The sequence below is a fragment of the Amblyomma americanum genome, chromosome 2 (genome assembly GCF_052857255.1).
Source record: "Amblyomma americanum isolate KBUSLIRL-KWMA chromosome 2, ASM5285725v1, whole genome shotgun sequence".
NCBI classification, from domain to species: Eukaryota; Metazoa; Arthropoda; class Arachnida; order Ixodida; family Ixodidae; genus Amblyomma; species Amblyomma americanum.
The window spans coordinates 3,726,236-3,748,022 of record NC_135498.1 but is presented as its reverse complement, the minus strand read 5'-3'; the positions used below and the strand labels follow the sequence as shown (position 1 = coordinate 3,748,022).

General features: G+C 47.2%; 1 protein-coding gene across 4 annotated transcripts in view; it reads right to left on the bottom strand.

The window, feature by feature from the left end:
* SERCA (ATPase sarcoplasmic/endoplasmic reticulum Ca2+ transporting SERCA) overlaps positions 1 to 19,802 on the bottom strand; it is a 134,582-nt gene extending 114,780 nt beyond the window's left edge. For 2 of the 4 annotated variants that reach the window (XM_077652806.1, XM_077652812.1), the window contains exon 1: positions 19,600 to 19,802. The gene's annotated coding sequence lies outside the window, so the exon portion shown is untranslated. The remainder of the gene's footprint in view (positions 1 to 19,599) is intronic. The other 2 variants (XM_077652807.1, XM_077652814.1) reach the window with 1 other exon arrangement.
* Positions 19,803 to 21,787: the final 1,985 nt, after the last annotated feature.

Sequence of the window (21,787 nt, the reverse complement as noted above, 5' to 3'; positions counted from 1 at the left end):
CCCCGAAAGCTTTCCAGTCTTTGCGCCCGCATCTCTGGCCCCAAGCGAGAACCTGCCTGCAAAACAAAGCACCAAACGAAGTTCACGAAGTGTGCTAAGGGGGGGGGGGGGGGGGGGGGGGTAGTGTATTCTATCCCTACTTCTTGTAGAAAATTTTACATTGGGCACAGACGGGACAGTGCTTGAACGAGCGACTCAGGCAACACGACAGAATGCTGCGTTTTGGTACAGGGAGTAACCTGGCCATACATGTGAAGGAGTGCCAAAACTGCGCTGCTTTGCTTAACAGCACAACCATTATCGGCCGCGGGAAATCTAGGCGCGAGCGCGAACTGTCACAAGCGTTTCTAATAAAAAAGAACGAGCGCGTTTGTATCAGCTACCCGTCTGTTAATCTTACTGACAAAGAGTGGCATTCTTTATCTGGCTTGTAATGACGTCCGGACTTTGATGAATGTGGCAGTATGTGCGCTTGCGGAAGTGTGGCTTTAGATTTGTGGTGGAACGAATAATAAATCAGTTGAAAGTCCGACGACAGTCTGTGTGTATTTTCTTGGTCCTGCGTCTTTTTTCGCTGGCTTGTTTCTCTTGAACATGTACCAACTCGCCCAGCAATTCACGCTTCTTAAATAGAATAGTAAGAATGGGGTGGAGAGCATATGGCAGGCTCTCTCATATCATGAGTGGCAGTTTACCAATATCCCTCAAGAGAAAAGTATACAACAGCTGTATGTTATCGGTACTTGCCTATGGGGCAGGATGGAAGCTAATGAAAAGGGTTCAAATTAAATTGAGGACAACGCAGTAGAGCTGTAGAAATGAAAATGGTAGGTGTAACGTTAAGGGACACGAAGAGGATGGAGTGGGTCAGAGAACAAATACGAGTTAATGACATTCTAGCGGAAATCAAGAAGAAATGGGTTTGCACAGGGCATGTGATGCGAAGGCAAGATAACCGCTGGTCCTAAAGGGTAACGAAGTGAATTCAAAGAGATAGAAAGCGTAGCAGGGGGCGGCAGAAAGCTAAGGGGGCAGACGAGATTAATCAGTTTTGCAGGCATAGGGTGGTCGCAGCTGGCACAGGACGGGATTAATTGGAGAGATGTGGGACAGGCCTTTGTCCTGCAGTGGGCGTAGTCAGGCTGCTGCTGATGATTTTTTTTTGTATTTGGGATGCGTGCTGCAACAGCGTTTTCCATTAGCCTCGTCAACAAAGATAAGAAGCTTCCAGGAAGACCCAGTCTCATTTATCTCATGATCTGTTGTTCTGCCGACATATCTGCGGATGTGCCAGACCAGAAGTTGGCTCAAGAGTAATGTGTTCTCAAACGGGACGGCTATAAGTTCAAATAAAAATTGCTGAAAATTCAGCGGTAGGCATACGCATATAGTGAGATCGTGCCTCTTGCCAGTAGTCGATAAAGCAAGTGGGTATAAAGTAAGAACGCGGAAGAACCGTCCCGAAGGGTTTTAAATATCACACGAATTCCACGCGAACGAATTAAAAGCAACCCGGAAACGAAGCTTCTTAGAAAAGGAGCGGCACTAAGACATCCAAAAAAAAAGAGGTAAGCGGTTCGTTTGTGCACTCATTTAAAATAACGCTCGATAGAGGGGGTTCGGGAAAGTGGTCTCGGAGCCCGAGCGCACCCCGCCGCATGGGACCGAAACAGAGTCGCAAATGTAGTGCCACGAGAAAAGGAACCGGGTTGGGCGCTGAGGGGAAGGGAGGGACAAAGTAGTGAGGGAAAGAGAAAAAGTGGGGGAGAAGGTTGTTCGGGACCGCGTTTATATCTGGAAGCCGGCGAACAATGCCCACCCGTCCAAGCCGCGTGGCTCGCGAACGGGGCGCAAAGGGCTCTTCCCGATGCGAAGAGCTCGCGGCTGCTGCAAATCGGCTGCCCGGAGAAAGAGGAGGAGGGAAAGAGAAGAGAGAGAAAAAGCGGGAACTTCGAGGGACCACCGAGGTCGCAAGAAACCTCGAAGTTCTTCATGGCTTGTGGGCGACGGCGTTGCTTGTGGCTGGCTTCGTCTTTACTCCGAGCCAGTCTGGCCGCGCACTCAATCCTGGGTGACAGCACGCGTTCAGCCTGACGGGCAGCTCTGAGGTAGCGCGCGGCTTTATCGAGGGGTCGTGTAGCATCGGGACGGGGGAAGCGGTCCGCTCGTGCGGCCCTCTTGGCTTCCAGGCCGGGGGCTTTGCGGTGGGCAGCAAATATGACTCATCCGAAAGAATGCACTAATGAGGTACGGAGAGGGCGCTGCTAGGAGGTGGTTCGTTAGTGCGAAAAGCTGTAACCTTTTCCGCTTCTTGACCAGTCTGAGTATCGCGCTGGCTAGCGAAAATTACAGGGCATGAGGCTATAGGTTACAGGAGATACGAAATGGGGGGTTAATGGATGGCTACATCGCCAGAAGCGAACAGCCACGCTCCAACTGTAGTGCTGCGATCTCAGAGAGCGCGATGAAAGTGGTGAGGAGCAAGGCCTCAAGCAGGTCGCCTTTACGCGGGAAGAGGACGAGGGAGAGGGTGAGCAGACGGGGACCACCGGCACGGCCTCCTCCTCGCCTGTTGGTGACGCTGGCGGGCACACCGCCAGAGAAGTGACGGTGCGTGTGTCCCTGTGGGTTACGGGGACGCAAGAAATTTGATGACTGATGCAATCTGGATAACGATGGCGACATTTCGGACTGGCGGAGCACACTTGTAAACTAGGCTGAACGTCGTGCGGGCTTGCAGAAAATGGAGAGAAACGCGACACAAGAGCAGCCGACAGGATGGTTTCAAGTGCGAAAGTGTTCCAAAACAGACGAAAAACGACACCGATGATTACGTCCTTTAGCTCTAAATTTGCTTTTTACTTTGAAGTCCGGCCTTAGGCTGGAAATGTAAGGAAAAGACTAAATTGTAGCTTTTATTGTCCGCGCCAACGCCTCCACTGCTGAAGCTGTTCACCTCCAGTTGCAGATGACGTTCATAGTGCAATCATTGCCTCCTTTAGAAAAACTAACGTCGATTGCGGACAGAAAAGAGTGCTAGACTTGCAGAACAGTGCAAATACGGAAGGGGATAAACCACACAGGACAACGATCAATTTGTCTCGCCTTGCTGTCGAGCCAGGAAGTAGTGATGCAAAATGAAATGAATAAGCACTTTGAACGGAGGCATGCAACTTTCAGCATGAAATAAAAGCGCTGAATCAATGTTTCTCGGCGTAGACTTCCATCTATGCGCATCCTTTCTATTTTGTTTGACCTCGGCCGGCGAGCGTTTAGAAGATTTCTTACTGAAACGCTCAGGGGACTCGGCATGCCATTTACCTTCGGGTGCTCTCGGAACTGTGCGTCAAAATCATTTGTGGCGTGCATACATCACATGCCGTTTTTTGTTTGTTTGTCGGCAAGCTTTTCTGCCGTGTGTCTGTCCATTTTAGGCTCTTGTCATGAACTCCTCATACATTTTCAGTCTCTGGCAGACTAAGCGTATGAAACATGAGAGAGAGAAAAAATAAAAATGACACGGAACATCAAAAGCTTTCTCTCACATTCAAAACAAAGCAAAAAAAGCTCACATTTTCTCAAGCAAAATTCTGGTGTGCTGAAAATAAAAGGCTTTGAGCTCTGTTTCCTAACACACACACACACTCTCTCTCTTTAACTCAAATGTTTTCCTCGGTTGGCTTAATGTGACGCACAATCTTCAATTTTTCACGGCTTTTTCAAAGTGACTTCGTATTAATTTTCGCGAAGCAAAAGCTACAAAGTGGGTTTGTGATAAAGTGCAGAAATAATAATGACAAAACTCAAAATAGAAATGAAATAAGACGCACAGTGACCCGGAGCATATCCTGTTCCTGGAAATTATGACACCAGGCACACGACTCCAAGACTGAAAACGGCGCAACTCATATGCATGGCAGATATATATATTGAAAGACACATGCAGAAACGAAAAGGCGACCTTGGAGTTCAGAAGCTTAGCATTATTTTTTTTTGTATTTTGTGTATCGGCGTTGAATTTTAAGCTTTTCAAACTATACAAAGGTACAAAACAATTAAAAATGCCTAGTTTTAAAGAAGCCTTCTGCCGTTTTGATATCGCAAATTCTATTCTTATCATTGTTGGTCTGAAAGATCGTTGTTTTGGGTGAATAAAACACACCATATCAATGAAATTTTTACCGGAGCTTCTCTTCATTCATAATAATTGCGTTGGTTGTACGACCATATCACTTTTTTCCTCATGGTATCAGAATGTACCGCTATGACACGCTTTTAATTGGCAATCTGTGGCTTTAATTCTTAGTAATTAACAAATTTGGCGGAATTGCAAATATTCCTTCTCCTCAATTCTTCTTGTCCTCGGTCAAATTTCGCTTGAGAGTTATGCTAGGCTGGAGTGCTCGGAATTATATGAGCGCGGTAAGACAGTGCAAAAATGCAAATTGTCTAAGATCGTCATTCCAAACCAGCCGGTGAGTACGAAGCCAACGTTGATCCCGAACCATTATGCTAATGCAGGCACAAGATTATGCAGATTACATCCGGCCATAGGGTCAAACTAGGGAGACTGATTTCCTGATTTGCATCGCAGAGGACCTTCGGGACACCAGTAACCTTGACCAGCTTTTTTCTTCAGGTTTCTTTTGTTGGCTCATTTTTCTCTTTTTTTCGCAGCAAAAAGGGAGGAAACGCCAATGAGATACAGCGAGCTGCCATGAATGCGGGCATCCCTGCAAGTGGCTATGCGAGCATCCGGTCACTAACTGTCCAGTGTGGTCATTTATTTTGTTGAGGCAGATAATATGTCTAGGTAGTCTGCCATTGAGGCTGGGCTTACACGTAGGTGGTGATAGTGGTGGTGTAAATTTACAGGCGGGATTAGCCTTACAGTGGCCTGTCGGCAATTGCTCCGCCTTGGTCACTGATTTAAATGGTTACGTCTCTACCCCTGTTACATAAGGCCAGTGCCCTCTAAAAATTTCAGGGGTGATCGTGACACTGATAACCGCTCAGTTCGGGAGCCCTGATGGTACACGATGTGTAAGATGCCGTCCAAGGAAACGTTCAGTCTCCTCAGGTTTTTCAGGGGTGTCGCACACTCGGAACAAAAAATTCGGGCACGCTGATACGAAATGGTTCACATCACCACAACATGACATGCCTGGTTGAAAGCATGGGTGGCGCCTGTTTTGAAACCTCACACGGTGCGTCTCAAAGTTAATGGCGAGACTGATTTACAACTGGTTGTCCTGATGGGCTGAAACCAGATGTTTCTTGCCATCATGCACGACTGGGGTCCGTTCCCGTCTCAGCGCGCAGGACAGTGTTTTGGATTTAGTAAGCCACATTGAGCATAAAAAGAGCAACGGCCTCTCAACCCTTGCCATATTCCTGGGCGTGTCGAAGGCTTCTGACTGTGTTCTACCAGGAGCCATTCTCTCCCAGCTACATCGCATGAAGGCGACAGGGTGCATTCTACGCTGCGTTCGAAGACATCTCTAACGACGGTGGGATGCGAGTCCGCCGTGGAAAGACATGCAGCAGCATAAGGGAAGTATCCGCGTTTGCATGAATGCGACAGAACGCGTCTTGTGTCGATTTTTCGAGATAAAGTGCAGGTTTTGTGAAGAAAAGGCGTGACTCGTCCTCTACTCTATTCCTCGACGTTTTTTCTCTTTCCCTCAAAAAGGGGACCGGAGTCGACTTCTGTCGCATGCATGTAAACGCGGCTAGTCTCGAGGAGTGTCGCTGTTGTTTAACATTGCTATGGCAGCTGTGCAGTGTGCCCGACCATGCGGCCGTACAACAATGCGAATGTCATTTCACGCTGAAGACATCTGGGTGTAGGTATCCGGTTAACAGCGTAAGCGGCTAGCAGTGATAGCGCAGCGGGCTCTTTCTGAAATACAGACCCATTTGGCCAAGTGAGGTCTCTCGTTGTACTCACGTACAGTGTACTCCCTTCACACGCACTCATTGGTGTACTGAAGGCAGTGTATAAATTAAAATAGCGCGCATTGCGTTTGCAGGGTAAAATTTAAACGTGTTTCCGCAGAACGCAACTTACTACGTAGCGGGAACCGAGCCGAATCTGCAAGTCGTAACACTTGCGGCAGCGCCTTTCGGCCGCTGCTTTTAGCGAGGGCATGAAAGAAAACCTGACAGCGATAGAACTGATAGATTCGAATATTTTGGCATGATGCTTGGCACAGTGCTAATACTGTTTCTTTCCTTCGTGTCGTTCACAAAATTTGTGTCCTGATTTAATGAGTTCGCCTGGTCGCATTTTTTGGTTCTTTAGTTCGAAAGTTCAGCCCCTGATTCTACGGACAGCTGCTTTGACGAAACATAGTAAATCCTCACAGGTGGACAAAATATGAATATTTAAGGGCGACCGACAGATGTCCACAGTGACCATAATTTCGCTTCTGCCGGCTGAGTCATCAGAAGTTGTGGTGAAACAGAACTATGAAGATGGGTTCCAAATTTCATGATTGTCGACGAGTTTTAGATGCCTTACTTTCTTATTCCTTTGTACCTCGTGAGGACTATTGGCTTGAGAGAGTGCAGTTGTTACAGTACAGTACAAGGAAGCAATACAAATGCAGTAAGTGGTAACAAGAAGTTGAGCAAAGAGAGAAAATCTCTTGGTTTTACTATATGTTACCGGTTAGTTTTGTGAAATGAATGTGATAATGATAGATGAAAATTTTCCCCTAAGCTGATTCCATGCTTCAAAAATTCTTGAAACACCTATTATACATACTAAAATTCTTGTACTGAGAATGCATCTAATCTGGGTGAAATGGGCCTTGCAAGTATATTCTTCCGCTGTAAATCATGGCAAAAAAATACTGCGAGGCAGGCGGAGGCGAGTTATTTTATAGCGAGATGATAGAAACGGGAGGTTATAACTCCTTTCAGGGTAGATACGATAACTGTTCGTTTGTAGTGAGAAAAACAAGAGAAACAAAATTGTTTTGAATAATTTCAAACAAGCGTATTTGGCTATCATAACTAAAGTGCCAAAATTTTGCCACGTGTTAGATTTTGGAAGATCCGTGCTCAAGTTTCGACAACCCCTTTTCTTTACGGACAGTGTGGACCGAAATACCTCAGTTTCCCAGCTCTCTCAGCCAGACAGCCAGCAAAAACAAATAAAACACAGTAAAAAAAACTCTGGCCTTGTCGGCCATAGTTCCTCTTTGTTTTCTTAACACCCCCTTAAGGCAGCTGCAGGACATCTTTATTTTAACGAATGAAATGCGTTGAGCTCCAATACTGGGCAAATAAGGGAAACAATCTCCAATACTGAGGTCGCACATGAAACTGCAGCTTTCAGAAACATTCCTCATTTTTTCATCTGTATGATACCTAAAAGAGGAAGAAAAAGTTTTCCTTGTCGCTGCCCCGAGCGCAACTTCAACCAGCGCCGGAGCAAACGGAGCAGCTTCGTTTCCGATGCCTTGAACCACTCGATCATGGCAGCAGTATTTTTTTTACTAGCCTCTTACGCTATGCGTCTTAAATTATCGGCGTTGTCATCCCCTATTTTGGCGTTTCAAGATTCCCGGCAGTAGTGCTGCCGCCATGGTCATACAATGGAGCTGGATGAGAATCCAGGGATAGAAGTGCTCGTCTTTGTCGCCAGGGGCAGCCGTATACACTGCCACACGCGAAACTGAGAAGGCGTCCCAGGAGACCTAAACATGTCGCTACAACAGAAGACTAGTGGGCGCGTGTTACTCGCCGTAGAGCAGCGATGGAAGCTGAGCGCACTGACTCGCGCGAAAGGATCAACCGCTGAAGGCGGCGGCACATAAGCCACCAAAAGCGGCGAGGGGCCCCGAACACTCGGTCAAGCCGTGTGAGAGGCGGCTGATGGCGACGGCTCCTTAATCCGTGAAAGCAGCGAGGCAGACTGTGTGCGTCAGAAATTCTTATGTGACAATGCATTTTTAGCGCCATAGTGCTTGCCAGGTTGCCGAGATTTATTGCGTGAACGTACCGCTAATTGCAGTAAATAAGCTGTGACTCTCTATATTTCCCTTTAAGTTTTCTCGTTTTTCGTTCTATTAATAAGACTAGGTAAGCTGCTTAATGATCTCTCTCGAATATTTCAAAAATGTCCTTCAAACATTTTTTTTATCTGTGTGTGGTTGGCTTTGTCTCACTACATAGTTTTCCTACACGCAAAACATGTTTTACAGTACTTAGAGGGCAGCCCGGAATTGAACATTAATCGCAAAAACAGTTGTGAGAAACGCCGACATCATGCACAAATAACAAGAGCTAAATTGAGAAAAATCTGCCTTTACACGTCACTGTTATCGCTCAGAGTTAGATATATGCCTGCTTATGGTACAGTGGCGTAAATTATGGATACAGTCGCAGCAGCTCGGAAACCTTTTTCTTAAGAGAAAGAACCAGGCAACCACTTCGGGAATAATAATAGGACACGTGTCGACCTAATCCTTGAGTTATTATTTTAGGACGCCTGGATCATAGTAAGAGGAAATTTCCCAGCGCATGAATCAGCGAAAGCTGTTATTGCTTTGGTTTATCCCTACATTCTGCCGTTAGACAACCCTTAGAATGCGCATTCCTCCGCCCTAGTCATAACCTTCCAAGCCTCTTCCCTCTCAGACTTTCTCTTTCCCTCCTGTTTCTTAAACGTAGAGAGTGGTATACATCTCCACTTTGCCGCCTGCCACGGTTGACAGGCGGTAACTGAACGGCATTGATTTGATGTTAAATAGTTAAAACAGAAATTATATAGCATAAATTTAATATGAATTAATTTACTATGAAATGAAGGTCTTACTGCTGCCGCTGTTGATTCTGCGGTAGAATGCAGGGCTGTATGGCTAAACCAAGGCTACAACAACTTTCGCAGTAAAAATATTTCACACTCAGTAATAGCCAAACAATTAAAACTACACTGGCGCTTCTCTTAGGTGTTTTCTTTCCAAGATGAGGACTTTCTTCTCGGTTATGGTGTGATCATCTCGCCATGTTTCCGTCTGCTGATCATCAGTTTGCGACCCGGACTGCCGAACAAGTTTCGAGCACAACCGAACTAAACATTTAACAGCCCCATGAAGGTAAGGATAGTTCGTTCACGGAAAGCCTCAACCGACCAGGTGCAAGCTTGCATTTGTTTCTTCGCCGCAGTCTAAAGTGTAAATAATGAAATCTCCAGACATTTCAGCCAGGCTTGCAACAGAAATACGTGAATTTTAAACAAGTAGAGCAGCTCAATTTTTCTTTCCTCACTTTCTTATCTACCTTGACCAGCTGCTTTCTAGCCTCGTTGGTACATTCAACCCAGGACGTCAAGCGAGGCACACGACGATAACGTCATGGGGCCTCGTCCTTATGCTCTTTAACTGCGGCCGGCCAGCGCTGACGATGTCCAGGGGAGCTCCCAGAGACAAAAGACAGTGCCAAGATGGCGGCGCCTGTCACACGAGAAGGGGGCCCCCGCAGGTAGCCAAGGCGCTGCCGCCCCAGAGGCGGCTATTTTGGCCCCTCCCCAATTCCCCGCACAAATGGGCTCCGGGCTCCAAAAAAAGCTCCTTCGAGCCACTCGCTGCCGCTGGCAGCCGCACACCAAGTTCACCCAGCCACGGCACACACACACATGTCGTCTGCTGCAACGGCCCCGCGGCCCGAGCAGACGACACAGCGGCGTGGGTCACCCGCACTTCCGCTCTGCGAGACGGACCTCGTTTAATGCACAGCAGTGTCCCCGTCGCTTGTGACGTCACCGGGCCGGGCAGTGGCGCTCTTATCGGTTTTTCTGCGCTGATTTAGATAGCAGCTAAGACTGCCTGCTTCGCTTTATGGAGGATGCCGCGCGATCTGTTCAGCAGCAGCCTTACCGCGGGTCTCCATGCCTGTCACACGTGTAGCGGCCTTCGAGAAAAACTGCACGGGCCTGACTTGGAGCTTACGCCTTCCGTATAGCTGATCGCAAGTGTGCTATCAAGCAAGCAAGCCGAAAAGGAAAAGTTACATTGAGGCAGCACAGAGATACATAAAAAAATAACTATAAACGACAGGAACGTGACCAGGTGACTGCTTCGTTGATGTTTTTGTAGTGAACTGTTAGCCAGATTAGTTTGGCATCACTGGTTGCTGCTGGCAGCTGCCGCGTCTTTGTGTAGTGAAGACTGCAGAGCGTTAAAGTAGTCAAAATAATAATAATAATAATTTAACAAATGCCTTCACACCTTCAGAAAGTTTAGAAAATTAAACAGCTCCGAGAAACAACTGCGTAAGGGATCCTTAAGCCTCTTGTTAATCTTGCTGATTAGTTTAGCTTCAAGCTAAGCGCTAAAGTAATGCAATCATTTAGGCTTTTCAGCCGGCAAAGACTAGCATGCAGCCACGAAACATACGTGAAAAAAAATTAAACACGCAAGTAAGTAGGCAATAATGCGAATCAGGCTGTAATTGGGCGACAGTAAGCACAAGATTGAAAGAAAAAAGGTAAGGGTGACAGCTTTTGTAGGGAAGAGCCTAGCAGAGGGCTGGGTGAATTGTCAGGACTATGAACAGCAATGCGTTGAGGCGAGTTTTTTTTTTTTTTTTTGTCTTCGTCCTGTTGTAGGCCACTGTAAGACACGCCGCAAAAGCAGGTTCAGTGCTTCGTATAAGCTAGTTTTGGTCCGAAATTTCCACGCTAGGTTTTTATATATTGCCTCTCATAAAAAAGAGAGGAGGTATAAAGAGAGAGGTCGTTCGACTTGCAAAGTGAACGAAAGGAAGCACGGCATATTGCATGATGTATTCGATTTCATTATTTCTCCCTGGCAGCTTACTGCGCAGGCAAGCATCCCTAGTGGAAAACACCTGTGAAGTGTACTGCACCAAGGTGCGGCGATCTTCGCCATAATTTGGCAGAAAGAAGCACGCAATACAAGGCTATATGATATTGGTTGCATGGAAACAGCGCAGCAGACGGGACCAAGAAAGGAAGACACACACACGGGCGCTGATTCCATGCAAAGATTGTACCAACTAGCCCGGCTTACTCCTTTGTTGGATATGCTATTGGTTCAGGCATAACGCGTTCAGACATGTGAAAAGCAGCCACAGTGAATATACCCAGCCCGAAGGCTTCACACTTGCCTTTATCGTAACCTCTAGCTGGATCTAAGCTGTTGCACTTGAGAAGAGTAGCTCCTCTTCTGTTGGCGGCTCACCGTTTAAACTCAGCATGGCACCAAATCGGAGCAGAGCCCGGAAAACTTTAGAGATTAATGCGTAATCACAGTGTAATCTGAACGCCAAAGCAGAAAAACGGTTACACAATCGTATTAATATCAAATAAATGTCGTAATTGTAACAGATGCAAAATAAAACAGTAAATGGTGTTTGTTTTTGTTGTCACTGTATAAGTCACCTTGGGTTATGCAAGCGCTATAATAATGACGCTGCTCGTTTTGAAAGATGTTGCGCATTGTGCAGCGCCATCTATGGCGTGCCCGGGGCAAGCGGCCCAAGGCGGTTCCTGGCCGCCTGCCCAGACATTAGGGGCCAGGCCATCTGCACAACAGGAAGAGACGGTGCTGGGTGCTCTCTCGGGAGGGAAAACGAAGAGGTGGGAGAGGTTGAGACGTCGCAGGTGTAGTCCCGGGACCAAGCTGCACCAGGCGCATGCGCGCCACTTTCGAACACCGATGCGGCAACGGCACCACGCAGGGGCTGGGCACCACACACCAGGCAAGGTCGGTAATAATCGGGGCTGGCCGCGGAGATGCAATGGGGACTTTGTGTTTGCTTCCCTTTGCCGTGGAATAAAACCTGAACTCGTGTTGGCTTTGGGCTGAGAGGAACAGCGGGCGACGATATAAACGGTCCTCAAAGGAAACCGCCAGGGGCGAAAACAAGTCGTAAAGCACGTTCTGTGCGTTCCCGGGGGAGAAAGCGTCCGTTCAAGGGCGCACGGAGAGAGGCATGAGAAAGGAGAGAAACAGTGAGCAGCAACGCTGACAGGCAACACGTGAACGAATCAACGTCTCTCTTCTACCTGGTGGCTGCTACGGCTAAAAAAATTGGAGCCTAAGTAAAACTTTAAACGCTGCGAAATTGGATGGCAAGTCATGGGGGCTGCCAGTAGGCAGACTAGAATTTCGTTACTTGTTGATGGTTGCACACAGAAAAGAATCTGAATGAAAAACTGCAACAAGCGAGGTTGAAGATCAGTTCTCTCTCAACGACCGATCCCAGAGTACTTTGCGCACGAGCGTGCTGGTGCCTTGGCAAACGTACACCACTGAACAACGCAGAGAGCCATGATGAGAACGGGAGCAGACACAACGAACGCTGACTTTCAACCAGGCTTATTTCAAACATACACCGCCTTCTTACAGCTTCTGCATTCAGGGAAAATGATCGACACGCGACAAGTTCCCTATACAAGGCACGAAAGCAAAAAAAAAAATTAATGGACTGAGTTCTTTTTGTTAGCGATATGCAAGGCGTGCTAGCGTGCTGGCCACACAGTCTAGCCATTTCGGTGGACTGCTCATTGTGCCTAACGAGTACATACCGTGCATCGTGCATCTTGTTATCGAAGCCGCCTAAGTGGCTATAGACTGCGTGACCAGTTTGTGATCCTAAATTCCGTATCGTTAACAAAATAGAACTAAATTCGTTCAGGGAATTTTTTTACTTTCATGCTTTGTCCGTGTCGCATGTTCATGCAGAAGGTGTCAAATAAACCTTGTCGAAACTCAGCGCTCACTGTGTCCGCTTCTCCCGTCCTCGTGTATGCGTTCGGCGTTGTTAATTTAGATACGCAGTATATTTCTGAAATTTTACATTTTAATATGCAAAACAAAAAACCTAACATGTTTCTCCGGTTTACAAGCGCGGCAAGTCCTCATGTTAAATCGCGGAAAATTCTAGCTCTGAAAGTCAACAAATGCACCGATATGTCTGCGTTATGGCTGCCATGCAATATTTTAAAGACGTGTACACGTACTATTTATTCAGTTAGTGCCACATAAAAGAAATGCCACTTTCGAGTGAGATCTGGTCTGAGAATTGGAACGTCTAAATGCGGAAGCGATTAACACACTCAGGTTTATAACGGTGATAAACAGGCTGGGGAGGAGAAGATTAAACGTTGTTGGTCCCTCCCCTCTTCTCCCCTTGTAAACTGCTTAGCATGTTCCATGCTTCCCCCTCGCATGCCGTAATCTGTAACCGCCTCGTGCCGCCAAAGCGTGAGTATTAATAGCATGCCCTGCCTGCAGTGCCAGAAGACCTGCGCTGCCGCATCGCGACAACTAACTAACAGTGCGGAAATCCGTAAACAGTGAAGAGAAGAACGAGCAAGCAGTGAGCTGAGCTTTAAAAGAAATGGAGGGGGGGGGGGGGGGGGGTCAGTGAGGCCAGCCACGTGACGGAGATTTTGTGGAAAAGACTGCCAGCACTTTCGCAACCCCGTGCCCTCCTGGGTGCGCCTGTGGCCTCTGCTCAAGCAAGGCTCATGTGGGGAGACGAGCGCAACAGCTGCCAGAATCATGACTCTTTGCGCAACTTTAGTTGTGGCTGAATTCCTGCAAGGCTTCGCAATAGAGAAAGAATGACAGCGTTTGTCGGACCACACAAACACTCGCTGGCGCCAGGGACACTCTGTTCTCTCTGATAATCTGGGTAAAGGTAGTAGTTGTTTTGCAGGATTCGTAAAAGAAGTCAGGTTGCTCGCTTCACTCTTGGTGCACAACTGGCATTGTGCCGTATGACGTTCAGGCTAAGCCAGACGTGCACGTGCTTGGAAAACAAAGGAGGGGGAGGCGGGTCACATGACAATAACGAGTTACGTCACGTACGCGCATAAAATTCACATGGAAAACACCTTAACGAGGTGGTTGTAATGCAAGCTCGAAGCACATAGATGTGTGCTCCCTGTGATGCAAAGGTTTGATTCCGCTGCACCGCAGGTAGAAAACTACACTCGGCGTGGCACAGTAAGCATTCATGGCGCTTGCAGCAATTACAAGCAAAACTAGGAAGCAAGCCTGGAACGCCTGCTCTCTCAGTTTATCTCCCTATCTCCCTAGCGCATTAAGGCCTTGTCCTCTTTATCCATGCTGCTCGTGCTCAGTTGCCATAATGGAGCAGCAGCAGCCAGACAGGGACTTCGAACCCTTCGTAATGTTCGAACCCTTCGTGTCAGTTCTGCTCACTGAGCTCGTGATGTACAGCATCATTTTGAATCGACCTGACACATTCCGATAAGTATAGAATACGTTGGGAAAACGCACCAGAGCGCTTATTAGAAGTGCGCATGCCTTACTGCCGCTGTGTTGATGTAAAGAGGACTGCGCCTTTGCTTCCAAGTGGCCCAAGGGTTGTGCGCAACTTAATGACAAGAAGGGCAGCAGGGTTGTTTTGAGACAAGCTGTCAAATCCTGCTTTTATACACGGAGTGTCGAGGGAGAAGAAAAAATGGGCATAATATGAGAAGATTAACAAATAAACAAATTAAAAATTCCACAAAGCCAAAGGCGGGTGAGCGCAGCACGTGTAAAGAAGCCGGTGCCAAAGTTAAGTAAGCGTGGGCTGGACGCCTTACGTCCGCAATGAAGAAAAAAGTTCCTGCGGAGTTTGCCAATCTCCATCACAATTCTTTCGACAAACTCTCCTGGTCAGCGTGGTGTCTTTCAAGGTTTCACTCCAGAGTGCAAACAGCGAAACTCAATTCTCAACAGGCCTCATAAATTACATGCTAGGTAAGGGACTTATCGAGCCACCAGGTATGCCAGGGCTTGCAGCGTAATCGATTCGTCATCGACTGCTGACGTCTGGCTGCTCGCGTTCTCAGGCGGACAGGGAGCGGTATTTTCGCCAAATGTAAACATTCTTCCCCAACCTCCACGCCCTGCTTTCGACACGTCAAAGGCAACAATTTTGGCGTCCAAAAAGCGCGGGCGTCCCCGTGGCTTCTTTGATGACGTCATGCGAGTGCCACGAAAAGTTGGCAGCTGTCGACAAAAATGGCAGGTCATGGCCGCCGGCCGTCAAGAGTGAGCCGCTATGAGAGGAGACACTGAGAATGCGCTAAACATAAACAGCCAGGGTCACTGAACAGTCGCGAAGATAATCCTGTTCACGGGTGGCGAGGGGGCGAAAGTGACATCTGTGTTGCGTGTCTCGGGAGACGCTCGGGTCGCTCCGTACTCGACGCCTTTGGAGCTATCACACCTGCCACTTCGTCGAAAACGCGGGGGCGCATCTTCCCATGATACAATAAAATTACGTTCATGCAATCTGTATGATTATTATTAGTGCACACTTTGGAGCGCTATCGCTCAACTGGAAATCAAACCTGTGCTGACTTCTCAATACATCTTTGATGAAAAAACGTAAGTAATAGGCTCTTCAGATAGGGTCCTGGCATCGTTGTTGAAGAAACGGATTCGCTATCTCACGAAAGGAATAACAAAATTTGGGCGAATAATTCCAAGCAGTAGTCTTCAACATCAGCCCTGAATGGAACAAAGTCAGTTACTAAATGAAATCAAGGCTCTTTACTCGATGTACTGCAGATCGCAGAAGAAAAACAGGAAGTACAAAGGGACAACTACGTACGGACATGTTGAAGCTTCCTTTTGAACGTGTAGTTCTTGTTTGTTTCCTCTATGCGCAGCCCTAATTCTAACTGAGCAGAAACTAGTCCACTTTGTTTCCGTCCACCACTGTTGCCGACAGTGATGGCTCACCTGTCTGCCGTCCCTAAGGTGCTTGGAGGAAGGTAGTGTATAGCGACTGGGCTCCGGAATTTTCATTAAACCATCGCCTCTCGCACATCATTAAAATTTGCGACTCGTGCACGTTTTGGGCCTTGAAACTTCGGCGCGAACAGCTTTACTGTCTTGGCTTTATCTTGTAGAACAGCATTAATTCAGCATCTTCACCTGTTGGTTTTGGCGCGCGTCTCTCAGGGCCGGGTCTGTCCTTTGGCCTCTCCTCTTCCTCACTTACACGAACGACTTACCGCATCCATGCCCAGACATTCTGGACGAGCGATTTTTTTCAGTGGCTAGTTGCTTATGAGCTCAATTTTTTTTCGCATATCGTAACATTCAACCATAACCACCATTCATACCCAGCAATTCTGGACAAAAGCATTTATGAGCAGGAAACTGTTTATGAACGCAATTTTTTCATGCATTGTAAGCTTTCACTATAAAAATCAATATATCCGCAGATCACCCGAGGGCAGTATTCTATTTCTTTTATTCACGTTTTTGTTATCGTCAAAAGCGTTCTCCATGGGTTTTCAGTGGCAGTCTTAACTGTTCGATGGGATTACTGGATACACTTTAAAAGAAAGATTTTGCTACATATCAGAGTAATGGACCATTACCTTCAATATTTCTATAAAAGTGGCTTAAAAATAGTCAACTCAAAAATTTTCCCCAGAAATCTCGATTTGATATCCACAGATCCCTCCTTGGGGCGTTTGTAGTTTTATGCTTTTTATCGTCGGAAATAGACCACATTGATTTTCTACGGCTGCCTAAACTAGTCGGTCCGAGCGCAGGACAAACTTTAAAAGAAAGATTTTGCTACGCATCGGATGATTAGACCATTCTCATCGGTATGTTCTTAACAGTATCTTACAGTATTTTCACAGTTGCCTCACAATTAAGAATGATGTCCAAGAAAGCTAGACTTGCTTATTCTACTATCCTTTCTGCCGATGGCTGTGTTATTTACAGCGAGTGCCGATGATTATGATGCTGCTGCAACTTTTTTTTTTTACATGCTAGATGTGCCTGATGATGATCGAGGACTGATAGTCTGTGGTTTTTGTTGTATTTCTCCCTCAGGTGTTTTGTTAACAATTGCGTCTTTTGTAATTTTGATCCCACTTCTGCAAGAACCTGTCAAGGCTTAGAGTCTTAATAAATACAAATAAATAAATAGAATCCCTCTTCTTACAAGGTGATAAAAGGTTTTGAACTGATTTGAGTAGATGAAGCGCAAAAAACACAGCATACAGGAAATGAAAAAAAAAAAAAACACGAGACAGGCGCTTCTCGTGTTTTTTTTTCTTTTCCTGTGTGCTGTGTTTTTTGCGCTTCATATACTCAAGCTATGAACCAATTTGTCCAAGAACGTGTTCTCTTGACCTGATGTAATACAAACTGGCACGAAACTAAGCATCAATAAGTGTAAGCATATCCGCAATCACTGTTCGTTAAATACATCCTCTACTTACTACATTAACAACGTTTCTTCAGAAAATGTGCCATCTGGGTGTTTACGTATCTTCTAACTTGTCTTAGGAAGCCCACGTCGACCGTGTAATAAATAAAGTGCACGGCATGCTTACCTATTTTCGTAGAAGATATACTCCTTCACCAAGTTCATTAAGTTTATTGCTTTATAAGACCCTCGTCCACCTCAAAATTGCCGCCGCGGTGGCTGAGTGGTTACGGCGCTCGGCTGCCGGCCCGAAAGACGCGGGCCAGATCCCGGCCGCGGCGGTCGAATTTCGATGGAGGCGAAATTATAAAGTCCCGTGTACTTTGCGATGTCAGTGCACGTTAAAGAACCCCACGTGGTCCAAATTTCCGGAGCCCTTCACTACGGCGTCTCTCATAGCCTGAGTCGCTTTGGGACGTTAAACCCACTTAAACCAAACCAAACCACCTCAAAATTAGAATATGCTGTAGCAGTATAGAGCCCTGAAAACGAATCTTATGCTTCCGATTTTGATGCGGTCCTAAACTGCGTCTGTCGTTTCACACTGTCATCTTATGAGCAGTGTAAAGGCAGGCCATGAAACCACGTTTATCTCTACCGCTGCTTTTCGAATGCAGGTGAGTTTTTTTTTTATTGTACGCTTAAAAATTTATCACAATCACCACCTTCTAAGACCACTGTATTTTCCAGCACGCACTGATATCCACCACAAAATGGGTACCCGATCTGTTGTAGCCAGAACTTGGGTCAGATGAGATAAAATTCCCCTTACATGGCAAAAATTCCAGACAACGCTGCATTTCTCAAAGTTATCAGTAATGTCGTTCTCTGAGTATGTGCCTGTTACTATGAATTTTTACGGGTTTATTTGCGATGTACGCCACTCTCTTCTGTAATGCCCTTGGATCATGCGGGTAATTAAATAAACGAAAATAAAGAAACCACTAAATAATAAAAGTAAACCGCCTACCTTTCGAGATCGCATTAAGCACTCTGTTAACTAGAAAAATGCAACAGTGTCAAGGACACACATAGTGGCCTTGAGCAACTTCAGGCGGCGCGGTATGAAACTGACAACAAACTACGTTAAGATGAATTCAAAGCTATCTTTTATAAAAACGAATTGTTTATGCCCCCCCCCCCCCCCCGCCCCCTTTCAAGCAAGGCCAAATACATCTAGTGTATCAGGTAATGAAGGAGTCGGGTCATAAACGAACTCAGATGCAAGCTGTTCTTAAAAATAGTTCGCGCAGACAATGTCTACCCGAACAAAAAACGTCGATTGACGAAAAAAAACAAACACACATGCTTTGAGACGCCGCCCCGCATTTTAATTCATGGGGCTAGGTGCGTTATATGTCTTGAAGGGATTCAACTAACCTGAGGGTGAGGAGCCTTACAAAAAACAACGGGTTTTTACAAAAAGGGAAAAATAAACCGCGACAAGTTGTCATTGAACAAAAGTTTCGTTTCCTTTGATGACAGAACTTCAGCCGTGAACTGAGAAGTAATTTTCCAAAGACATCTTAGCGAACGATTGTTCCTAAGCGAGCCTAAGCTATCTGCATAGTCTCGTTGATGTTCCTCGAACGCGTGGCTTCAGAAACTTGAAACACATGAAGCCGTACTACGGCAAGCTTCCTGTATTCAAGTGTTCAAGGAAACTAGCACTTCACATTACTACAGACAGAACTTAACACAGCTCATGAAGTTGAATTTTAATTCTAGGCTGCAACAGATTGATGTTGCAAAAATGTTATAGCTTTCTTTGGGGTTGCAGGTAAGCCTCTTTATCGGACAGTTGCAATAAAATCATACTGCCGGTACCGCATTTGCAAAAACGTAGGGGAATTGGAAGCATTCACAATTAGTCTTGGCAGATAGCACTCTAGGAAAGCCAGGCGTGTTATCCTTTACAGTTTCAGTGAGTTCATTCATAGCACGCGGAGAAAGTGCGCCGCCGCGTCCATCTCCAGTCAAGGGCATTAAAATCTCACTTTTCATCTTTGGAGACGAGCGACTCATTCGACTATACCGGCAAATGGCGCAAACAAGCAGAAACTGAGGAAGAACCGACAACTTTTCCGGTTGATGTCAGATCACGATTTCCCCACTGGCGTGTTCTTCCCATGAAGAGCACGTAATCGGCTCTCGGAAGCATTGCGAGTGCATTTTGGGCGCAGTTAATTCGTCTCTTCTGCGGTGCAAGGGACGCATTCAGTTCCTGGGGACAAGCGGGGCAAAAAAAGGACGAATGAGCAACCCGCCAACCACTCCAATTCTGCCGTGGCTGATGCAGACTGGCAGACAACCTCTTGGAATGCAGCGCAGCACAGCAGCGAGGTTGCTCACGAGTGGGCTCACCTCAAGGCCGTACGATGGTGAGCAGCTGTCCACGGCGCCGTGACCTCCTCTGCGGTGCGGGCGCACGGCGGAAGGAGTAAAAGGACAAGGTCCGGGTCGGTCCAATCACGGATCCGACCAGAAGCAAGGAACCCAGCTAGATGCGCGCCGAGCCGAAAGGGGTCGTCGTCGCCCAAGCACACAGCCAAGACCGAGACTGAGCCAAGCTAGGACTAAAAGCGACGCCGCCTCAGAACCACGGGGGAGGGGGCGGCCTTCGGCCTGTGGGCCTAGCCTAGAAGCGGCGGTTGTTCTCACTCCCCTCCCCCTGTCTCTCCGCGCTTTCTTCTTTCTTTCTATCCGGGGCCGCACACCGCCCTGTCTTCTCCCCCCCCCCCCCCCCCCTCCTTCAATGCACTCAATCCGGACGCCCCTCTCCCATGTTCTGTCGCAGTGTGCTCTCCTTTGTCTTTGGGTGAAGCGCATTTTTATCTTTCCCTCCAGTGCCCTCAGCCAAAGCTGAGAGCGCCATGCTGACTTCTATGCCTGCAAAAGTTTTGACTCCACCATCCCCCTTTAACCATCCCCCAGTTCCTTTTGACACTCTTTCCTAGTTCGCGGTGTCCTCGTGTTTTCGGTCCAACCCTTCGGCGCCCCGCAGAGTACTGGTGCCGGACTCCACATGCCTACTTTCAAGCTCTTTTCTGTCGTTCCAGTCGTTTCTTTTACACTGTATTTGTATTTGATTCGCATCTGTTCCCTCGCTCGCGGCCTCTCTTGCAGAGAGTTGCGCTAGCGCGGCAAAGGACGGAGCCCAGCTTAGGCCAGGCCGTGGCAAAGAAAGCTCCGGGAGGGTTTGAGTCGTCTCGTGGAGGAGGAAAGAAGCTCGAAGCAGTGGGGACGGTCGTCTTAAATAAAAACTGCGTGGAGGTGAAGGAGGCAGCAGGCAACGACACAAGCGTGCGCGCAGAAAGAGCGGCGAGAGGCGCTTTGTTATTTATGTGCCAGGTGTCGCCCTGTTTTGCTCCTTTGTTTTCGCATGCTAATTTTGTTTACCAGCTTGCCTACCGCACTCGCGTGGGTCTGGGCATAGCGCCCCACCTCCATACCGCCTGTGTTCAGGCTTCGAGCTAGAAAGAGCACTCCCTTCCCCTTTGCCTGCCACTGCTGCTTGGCGACGAAGGGTTCCAGCCTCTTGGCGACATGTTGGAGCATCATATGCACAGAAACAGTAGCTAAGAGAACGAAAGAAAGAAGGAAGAAAGAAAGAAAGAAAGAAAGAAGGAAGGAAGGAAGGAAGGAAGGAAGAAAGGAAGGAAGGAAGGAAGGAAGGAAGGAAGGAAGGAAGGAAGGAAGGAAGGAAGGAAGGAAGGAAGGAAGGAAAGATAGTAAGTAAGAAAGAAAGGAAGAAATAAAGAAAGAAAGAAAGAAAGAAAGAAAGAAAGAAGGAAAGAACGGGAAAAAGAAAGAAAGGAAGGAAGGAAAGAAACAAAGACTGAAGAAAGGAAAGAAAGAAAGAATGAAGAAAAGAAGGAAGAAAGGAAAGAACGAAGCAAGGAAGAAAAAAAGAAAGAACGAAGGAAGGGATTAAGGAAAGGTTTATCGTTTATGGGGGTTTAACGTCCCAAAGCGACTCATGCTATGAAAGACGCCGTAGTGAAGGGCTCCGGAAATTTCGACCACCTGGAGTGCACTGACATCGCACATGCACTGACATCGCACAGTACACGGGCCTCTAGAATTTCGCCTCCATCGAAATTGGACCGCCGCGGCCAGACCGAACCCGCGTCTTTCGGGTCAGTAGCCGAGCGCCACGACCACTGAGCCTTCGCGGTAGCGACGAAGGAAGGAAGGAAGGAAGGAAGGAAGGAAGGAAGGAAGGAAGGAAGGAAGGAAGGAAGGAAGGAAGAGAGGAAGGAAGGAAGGAAGGAAGGAAGGAAGGAAGGAAGGAAGGAAGGAAGGAAGGAAGGAAGGAAGGAAGGAAGGAAGGAAGGAAGGAAGGAAGGAAGGAAGGAAGGAAGGAAGGCCCTCCACCACGCCTTTCGAATCACAGCTTTCGTTCCTTTGACCCCCTCGTCCCATCCATACTTTAAAGACGCTAGATACTGCCCTCAGTCACCCCTGATGAAGGAGCCGTATCGGCGTCGAAACGTTGGGTTAAAATAAATTTTTTTTGGTTGGAGATGTGCAGTTTATTATAAGTCTTCAA